The following is a 9442-nucleotide window of genomic DNA, read 5'->3' as shown; positions in this document are numbered from 1 at the left end:
TGGACTCTAGTCTTTGCTTCGGGTTTAGGGCTCAGACAGCAGTGGGTCTCAGCTGCAGGGGCTCAGAGGTCCAAAGAGCCCCAGAGGAGGGTAGGGGCTGAACGTTGGAGTCAGGTGGACTTGAACTGAGACCCGAATCGGCTCCTGAGAAGGGGTCAGGGGGTCAGGCAGCAAAATGCTGGCCCAAGTAAATTCACGAGGTTAGAGCAGAGTGTCCTAGGCTCATTAAAATTGTGGCTCAGCCCTTTTCTGGAAGTTCATAGTCCCCTTCTCTACTCCTGGCCCAGGAGGAGCCGGGTCATTCAGTGATACCCCAGCTGGGTCTGGGAGCCCAGATGCTCCCCGGGTTCCAGCTCAGGATAGAGCCTCCCTCTGTCCTGGGGAATGGCTCCTCCTTTCTCATGGTGCTCGAGCCCTGAAGCAGAACAGGCCTGAGCAGGGAGCCGGGTTGCCACCTGCCCCGTCCGGGCCCTCAGCAATCTCCCAGGGCACCCCTGTATTGGTGCATACTGTAGACCGCAACGAGGAGGGAGGAATCAGCCCGCATGGCAGTGACAGGTGCTCAGCTCACACAGCCCTTAGCCATGCCAGGTGGGTTAGTGGTACCCTGTTGTCCCTCAAGCCCGCTCTTGGAGGGTCTCCGTTTATCCCCCAGCGAAGCACGAGCAGCCCTCACGCAGGGGAGAGCTGCCTTCGTTCACTCAGACACTTTGTCCTCAGAGCCCTTCCCCAGCCCCTAGTTTGTCTGCACCCCACTGCAGCCTGGGAGGCGGTTCCATTTCAGAGATGGGTTGCAAGAGATGGGAGAGTGAATTTCCCGGGAGTGCAGTGTTGGAACGATGATGAATCTGTCTGACCCCAGGGCCAGGGTTTGTTGCATGGGTAAGATCCTTCTCGCTGCCATTCAGGAGCTGGTAATGGGGTGGGGAGGGCAAGAGAGACAAGCTTGGGACAGACAACACAGCAAGAGGGGGGCTGAGGAGTTCGCCAGAAGTCTGTGGAGCTCAAGGGACAGGGCAAATGGTTTCTCCCTGGGGGATCGGTCCGGAGACAACCACCTCTGAGGGGCAGACACACAAAGATGTGGAAAGGAGATTCTAGAAGGGGAATGAGCCAGAGCCAGGCTGGGTACCTTCAAGGAAAGGCTACAATATGGACCATAAACTGAAAGGCTGGGGTGGGGGTTGGCGGGCAATCACAGAGGGTCCCGAAGGCCAGGCTGAGCTCTAACAGTGTTGGATAGCACTGGGGAACCATTGATGGTCCCGTGTCCGCATCTATAGGACCCCAGACTGAGAACCAGCCCTGTCCACTCATGTTCCTCTACTCTCTTGGGAAAATCAGATGTCATCACTACCTCCTACCCACGCCAGGGAAAAGTTCCACCTTCTCCACGGGCTCAGCAGTGAAGTCGTCCCTCCTCGTACCGCCCTCAGTGGCATCAGGAGGAGGGACAGTGCCTGAGCTGAGCCATGAACTGAAACATGCCCAGCCCTCGAGGACTCCCAGCCCAGGTGACATTGGGCAAGTGTCAGCACTCACCTGGCTCTGAGGCTATTTATAGACTCTGTGTCATCCTCAGAAACAGCAGTTTCTCTCCACTCAGCCAAAGTGGCTTCTCATCCAGGGTGTTAATGGTTTTTGTTACCTAGGAATCCTGAAGGATCCCTTTAGGCATCATAAAGCCAAAGAACAGTCCTGTCATGCTGACATTCAGGGGTGGCGAATTCAGATGCCTATGGGGGTGAGGGGCAGGCAGTGACATACACAAGTAAAGAGTAAAAGCATACTGGGCAGGCTCTAGGGAGAGAGGGGAGGTGGCGCTGTGTCCAAACACCCCACTTAAAGGGGCAGCTGCTGCCCAGGCCAGCCAATTGTGTATGTGAGACCATGAACCCAGTATAGCCGGGTCTTCTCATTTTTCAATAAAAGCTGAAAACGTTAGGTTTTGTGGAAATCTCCCAATTAAAAAAAACTTTTTAATGTTTATTTTTGAGAGAGAGAGAGAGAGAGAGAGAGAGCATGAGCAGGGGATGGGACAGAGAGAGAGACAGAGACACGGAATCCAAAGCAGCTCCAGGGTTTAAGCTGTCAGCACAGAGCCAACGTGGGGCTGAAACTCATGAACCGTGAGATCATGACCTGAGCCGAAGTCGGACACTTAACTGATTGAGCCACCCAGGTGTCCCATAAAATCTCCCAAGTTTTAATATTTTTTTTAATGTTTATTTACTTCTGAGAGAGAGAGAGAGAGAGAGAGAGAGCACAAGCAGGGGAGGGGCAGAGAGAGAGGAAGACACAGAATCCGAAGCAGGCTCCAGGCTCTGAGCTGTCAGCACAGAGCTCAACGTGGGGCTCGAACCCACGAGCAGTGAGATCATGACCTGAGCCGAAGCCGGACGCTCAACCGACTGAGCCACCCAGGCGCCCCAAATCTCCCAAGTTTTAAATGTTGGGAACTACTTTTAAAACAAAGTTGAGCACTGAATGAGCCGTAAACAACATTTCCACAACCTAGATGGGACCTCTGGGCCAGTAGTTTGCTAGCTGTGAGCAAATTCTAGCTCTGTAAAGAGGCTCAGAAGAGGCTCAGGGACTTACCCACAGTCACACAGCCTGGAAGTACTGGGAAGGTGGACGAACCCTCTCTTCACTTTTGCCAGGACCCTTTCTGCAAGATTCACTCAGCAGACATGTTTTCAGAGCACCTGTTCTGTGTCAGGCCTGAGCTTTGCTCTGGGGATCCAGAAGAAGTCGGGACAGACCGTTACAGTGCCACGTGATGGTAAGTGCTCCCGAGTAAGCCTCTCCCGGGCAGCCCGTGTGGGTGGCAGGGGTGAATGTGGTGGCTGTTGTGAGGGATGAAGTCACGGTGGTCCTGGAGACCTTTCCAAGAGGGGCTGGGAGGGAGGTGGCCCTGCTGTGGGCAAAGGGTGGATGTTCACGAATGATCATTGCCAGTATCAGTCACTGGGACAATGTACCTTGGGCAGAAAGAGGCCTTGGGCTTCATTTCTCTTGGTTCCATTTGAGGGGGCTGGGGCCCAGGAGAGTATCTGTTATGGGCAGCTAGCTGACAGGGAGCCTAGAAGAGAGATTCTTGGCTAACAGCTCAGAAAGTGAGCCAGACCTGCTAACAGGCTACTGGGAGGGCTGCACTCAGGCATTCCCCTGTGACGTTCCCAGACTTCACGGAGCAGTATGAATGCATCAGCCTCTCTCTGCTGGCTTCCAGGAACCATGGGTGGGTCTGTTCTCGAGCACGCTGTGAACCAGAGCATGATGGGAAGAAGGGAAAGATGGGCAGGGGAGGTTTCCCTCAAGGCCCAGGTGGAGGGTGGTGGGCACAGTGACCAGAAAGAGGCCTCGGAGGAAGGTCTGGGGAAACTCCCCTTTCAGAGTCTGGCTGGGCTTTAAAAGTCGCTGGTGTGGGTGCCGTGGGCCTCTGGGAGAGGCAGCCAGCAGGCAGGGCCAGCTCACCCCCCACCCCACCCTCCACCTCCCCAGCTGCTTGGCTCTTGCAAAAGCCCCCCCGGTCATGGAACGGAATGGAACAGAGTAGAATGGAGGAAGCATACCTGCTGAACGTATGTGCTAGCCACTGTATTGTGGGCAGCCCCGGGGGCTGAGGAAGTCTTCCTGAGAAGCTGCCCCCAGAGGGAAAAGTTTGGAAGGATGGCGGAGGCAGGCCCTGGGGGAACGCGTCACTGTCACCCAGCCCTCGGTCCTGAACGTGTGGGTTTTGGGACAGCAGAACTCTGCTGGAAACCTGGCTTCCCCTTTCATTCATTCCCTTCCCAGCTGTTCTCTGCACCCTTGCTGGGTGCCTGACAACTTCTCAAGGGATTCGAAATCCGGCGGTTATTAGGCAAAAAAGCAGACTTCTGTTTTCATGGGGAAGAGGGAAAACAGCAGGAAAAAAAAAAGAAAAGGAGAACAAAGATGCTCTTAGGTAGTGGTACGTCCTGTACACGAGTGAAGCCGGGTGCTGTGCTCTGCAGGGGCTGCGGGGGCAGGAGGGGGTGCGGTCAGGGCTACTTTATGAGAGGGGCCGGGGTGGCCTGACCAAGGAGGAAACATTTGGACCAAATCACACGTAGCTGTGTGAGCTCAGGGAGTTTGTTGTTGGCTTCTTTGAACCTCCGTTTCCTTATCTGTAAAGAGGGGTTAATAACGCCTATGCCACAGGGTCGTCCATATTAAGGAGAATGATGTGGTGAAGGGCTTTGACCATACTGGGGCCCCAGGGAACAAGTGAATGAATGAATGAATGAATGCATACCGCCTCGCCCAGGCCAGCTGAGCTATTACCTCACTTGTTAGAAGGGGAGGCTGGGACTCTAAGTAGCAAGATGGCGGGCAGCCCAAGGCTACGCAGAACGGCCAGCATTTGAGCCGGGGTCACTGCGCTTGGGCTCTTTTCACTATATAAAAAAGTTATGATTTTTTCCCCCTTTTTCTGCCTTTCTCCATGCCCACCCCCGTGGAGGCAGTCACTAAGATGGTCCCCAGTGTTCCCCTCACTTAGGATGTGAGCTGGACCTAATGACTCCCTCCTAGTGAAACAAGATGGCATCAGTGATGGGATGCCACTTCCAAGACTAGGTTACAAAGAGACTGATTTCTGCCTTGGGCTTTCTCTCTCTCTCTCTCTCTCTCTCTCTCTCTCTCTCTCTCTCTCTCCCCTCACTGGCTGCCGTGGTGTGACCCTCAGGCAGCTAATGGAGGCCCCCGGCGAGGAACCAAGGCTGTCTGGCAACTACGTGAGGGATTTGGACGCGGACCTTGGGCAGCCTGCCAACAGCCATGTGAGTGAGCTTGGAAGTGGATCCCGCAGGTCAAGTGGAGCCTTGAGGTGACTGCTGCCCGCAGCCGATGGCCCGATTGCAACCCCCGGGACACTGAGTCAGAGGCACCCAACTAAACCACACCTGGACACCTGACCCCAGAAACTGTGAGATAATAAATTTGTGCTGGTTTAAGCCCCCCCCCCCCCCTCCAGTATTGGGGCCATTTGCTATGCAGCAACAGATAACTAATACACACGCACCCTGCCCCCAGCCAGGGCCCTTTAAAGGCCAGCTCTGATCCCATAGCTCCACACACAGCCAGTCATTGATCTGCCATCTCAGCAGGCCTGTGTCTTCAGCTGCTCTTGGCAAAGACCTCTCGGGCACAGTTGGACAGAACGGGCCCCAAGACACAGAGCTGCCCTGTCTTGGTGAAGACGGGCCGTGGGCTGGCTATTTTTATATCAGTTCCTCTGAAGGTGCATACATGCATGCTGCAAGAGAGCGGGAGCAGGGAGGAAGCCGTCAGGGAGAGGGCCTGAGCGGGGGTTTGGCCATGGCACCGCAGTGGCCTCTGGGGAGGGACGGTACCTCACTTTATGACTCCGTGCCATGCCCTGCATGAAGCAACTCGGCACTGAGACGTCGCCCCCATCCTCAGGAGGACCCTGCCCAGGGAAAATTATCCCCATCTTACAAATGATGGAATGGGGACCCAGAGAGGGTAAGCGATCTGTCCAAAGTCACACTAGTGTGGAGGGGCACCTGGGTGGCTCAGTTGGTTAAGCGTCCGACTTCACCTCAGGTCATGATCTCTCAGTTCAAGGGTTCAAGCCCCGCGTCGGGCTCTGTGCTGACATCTCAGAGCCTGGAGCTTGCTTCGGATTCTGTATTTCCCTCTCTCTCTGCCCCCTCCCCTGCTCACACTCTGTCTCTCTCTCAAAAAACATGAAAAATAAATAAATGAATAAATAAATAAATAAATAAATAAATAAATAAATAAATATAAAAAAACAACAAAGTCACACTGGTGTGGAGACTGAAATTATTCTCAGTTGTGCTAGGCTATGTGTCTTCCTTCAAGAGTTGGTTGGCTCTGAGCAGCGGCTCTCAGATGGATTATGCCAGGTATCATTCTCTCTAGGTGCCTTTTTTCCAGCTAGCCTGACCCTGTGCTTGGTGACTTAGATTCACACTCTCATCTCGTCCTTGTGATAACTCTGCAAAGGACAGGCTGCCATCCCCCGTGATAGATGACGGCTCTGAGGCCAAGAGGGAGCCTGTGATTTGCCCAAGGCCACACATACAGATGGCTGAGCTGGATTTGAACCTAGTTCCGGCTGACTCTGAAGTTTGCACTGTCCCCCTTCCTCCCCCCGCCGCCACCCACCCACACACACTAGCTGTCCGTCTTGTCCCAGAGAATCTAGCATTGCTTTCCAACCCTACAGGCACGAGGTGAGAAACATGCCCTGGGCTTATTCTCACAGTCCCTGCCTAGAGTCAATGGGCAAAGGAGCTGGCTGGCAGGACACGAGAGGTTCACAAGCACAGCCCAGGTTGGGCCTGGTGCCTGCCCTGTCCCCACCTTTGTTTACCATGTGCTGATTGGCATCATCGTCCCAAGGAGAGGGCGCCACTGTCAGGCTCCCTAGGAGTGGGACTCGAGCCTTTGCCAAGACCAAATTGCAGCTTGGGCAGACCGCGTCTGAACTCTGGGCTCTCTGCCCTGTGGTTGCAAGGAGGCAAACAGCCTGCATTTCTGCAGTCTCCTTTTCCCTTATTTGGCCTTGCTTCTCCTGTTGACCTGTGTGATTTTCTTGAATCTATGGGCTTGACCCTTATCTCGCCTTCCTCACATGAATACTTCTCACTCTTCTATTAGAATAAATCCCCTGCGAATTGCCTGCCCTCTAATCGAGATGGCGCTTCGCTGGCGACGAGTGTTTGTCTTTTATTCCAGTCAAAATCAGTGCTACGGTCTTAGCTGCCTGATGACCATATGAACGGCTATCATTTACTGCATGCTTCATAAACTGCACACGGCGAGAATTTACGTTATTTCTGAATCCTCCCGTGGCCCTTAAGACCAGGTACTAGCGTTAACTGCTCTCTATAAATGAGGTCTCCAAAGCTGGCAGAGGTTATGTAAGCTGCCCGTAGTTACACGGGCCTTCCCTCGGGTTAAATAAGTGGTTGAGCTATATTTGGCCCGGCTCTGCCTAATCCCAGAACTTGGCTGCCCTACCCTCTCCTGTTGCTGAATGTTAGTACAAAAGGTCAGCAGGTTCAGGTCAGGCTGGGAGAGGTGTCGATTTATATAACAAAGATGAGCAGAGGCTCTGGAAATTGATCGACTCGCGGGCTATATTCCTAAAACAGCGTGTCAGTATCACAGGCCCTAGTACTGGGCTAGTCTGGGCACGTCGGGGGAACACAGTGTAGGCCTCAGGGATATGAGGACAGGCCCGACAAATTCAGCAGAAGATACTGCCTGGGAGGGGAGCCGGGGATGCTGGGAATCAAGGTTGTTCACTAGAGAAGAGAGGAGTGTGGGCGCGATGCCATTTCCGAGGTCATCGATGAAGGCTGTCATGGGCAGAGAACACAGTGGGGTTCCCTAGGCCTGAAGCAAGCCCAGGAGGAGCCAGATCTGGGCTTATTTAGACAAGAAAGCTTTCTCTCAGTCAGTGATATCATACAAGGGTACTTTGAAGTAGTAAATTCCCCATGGAATTTACCAGAGAGACGCCAAGGAGAGGATCCTTACTTGGGGGTGGGTGATGGGACCAGGTGACCCACGAGGTTCCTTCCAGTTCTGAGCTGTGATTTGGTCCCCCTAGGTGGAGGCAGCTTGGGGGACCAGAAAGAGCCGGGCGCAACCTCAGATTCGTTTATTGACGTATTGGTGAGTGAGATACAACACGAAATCTTAACAGCCAGAAGCAGATACCGGTATACAGGATTACTAGTTTGAAAATGTGCAAAGGTTTTTGAAGCATAGAAGCAAGTGAAAGGAACTAAAGTAAAACATGAAACGATTTGGTGACATGCCTGTTTTACACATCTGCACCTTGTAACACGTTTATTGTTAAATCTTACGTAGCAATGTTAAACCAAAGACGCCACGGGCACACCTGGGGCAGAGCAACCTGTATTTCTTTCCCAGGTGTTTCTCGTTGCCCTCTCTCTCTCCATGCTTTGGGGCAGGTAGGTTTCAGAAATAATGACCAAGAAGTCAGTATGTGGCTCTGAGGTTTCCAGAAACCCTCAGGACACAGCCAATTAGTTGGGAAAATGTGCACGACCGCCTGACAGGCCAGCCTTCTTGCCCAGATTCTCCCTTCGTCCACCCTCAACTGGACATGGGACTCAGGGTTGGAGGAAGAAGGTTGTGGAGGGGAAACGGGTAAAGCAGACCCGGGGGCGGGGGGGGGGTGGTGAGTACATGAGAACTGCCAGGTGAGCCTAAGGGATCCAGAAGCAGGGGCATCTTGAGGCATGTTTCTGAGGTGAACCCAAGAAAGGAAGAAGGGACTCCTTCATTCCTGGAGGGTCTAGGAATGGGTGTGTCTAAGCAGGTGGGCCTCTCACCTCTCCCCCAGGCATGGTGTGGCATAGGGAGCAATGAACCAATTTCCTAGGTGGGCCCAAGAGGGCACGGAGTGACCCGGTAAGCCTGAAGACCTAAAGATCGTGGTGGGGCAGGGACAAGAGCCAGATGGAAACAAGGACCTCAGTAGACACTAGGGGATCTGCAAGGACGGGTCTGACAGCTGCCTAACCCCGCTATCCTGGCACTCTGTAACCCCAGGTACTTAAAGGCCATGCAGGGGCGGGGGTGGGGGGCGGAGGATGGGGGAAGGGCCTTCCCCAGATTACTCAGATTGTTCCCACCATTTGGCCAAAACAGGAACTTGAAAAAGAAATTAAGTTCTGTTTACAGAAAGTAAATTTAGTCACGTTTCGTGCACACTTGGATTTATGGGCTAGAATTCCTATCCACTGTATGATTAAAAGGCTTCCAACATCTATTTCCAAAGAAATATATGTGATACGTATATGTGTAACTTTAATACAAAAAATGTTCGTGAAAATCAACGGGAAAAATGTTCACACCTCAGTAGGAAAGACACAGAGGAAAAGATTAGGCAGGTCACAAAATGCAAAGTGAAAATGGTCAGCAATCTTAAGAGAAACAACGTTCAAGCTCACTGAAAGTTGTGGAAGAGATGTCCACATAAAGGGGGGCCTGTCTGGCTCAGTCAGTAGGGCCGGTGACACTTGTTTCTGAGGTCGTGAGTTTGAGCCCCATGTTGGGCATAGAGATTACTACAAAAAAAAAAAAAAAAAAAAAAGGCACAGTACTGAAAAAGAGGAGTAGAAATGTCCAAGGAAGGTATGGACCTTCAGCCTTGTGCACCGGCCCACCCTTTACCCCCACAAGCCGAATGTTTCTTCGAGGTCCTCCACAGCAGCTCAAGCCTGCCTTCCCGACCACCACGCATGACGCGGCCCAGACTGCCACACTTTGAAATCTGTCTTCACCTCCCACCCTGAGCCATGCCCACAGCCAATGACAAAGCGTGGCAGGGGTGGTAGGGACGGCCGGCTCCTGGGAGCGGCCTACCCCTCTGACGACTGGTTTTGGC

The 9442-nt window shown here is 53.1% G+C and overlaps 1 long non-coding RNA gene across 1 annotated transcript; it reads left to right on the top strand.

Moving 5' to 3' along the window:
- Window positions 1-2663: 2663 nt before the first annotated feature.
- Window positions 2664-5018, top strand: LOC123576669. The gene is made up of 2 exons (XR_006701537.1): window positions 2664-2785; window positions 4715-5018. It is a non-coding gene; the product is annotated as an uncharacterized LOC123576669 (long non-coding RNA).
- Window positions 5019-9442: the final 4424 nt, after the last annotated feature.

The sequence above is a fragment of the Leopardus geoffroyi genome, chromosome D2, assembly GCF_018350155.1.
Source record: "Leopardus geoffroyi isolate Oge1 chromosome D2, O.geoffroyi_Oge1_pat1.0, whole genome shotgun sequence".
Taxonomy (NCBI): domain Eukaryota; kingdom Metazoa; phylum Chordata; class Mammalia; order Carnivora; family Felidae; genus Leopardus; species Leopardus geoffroyi.
Note: the sequence above shows the minus strand (reverse complement) of the source record. Positions and strands in the feature narration are given on the sequence as shown.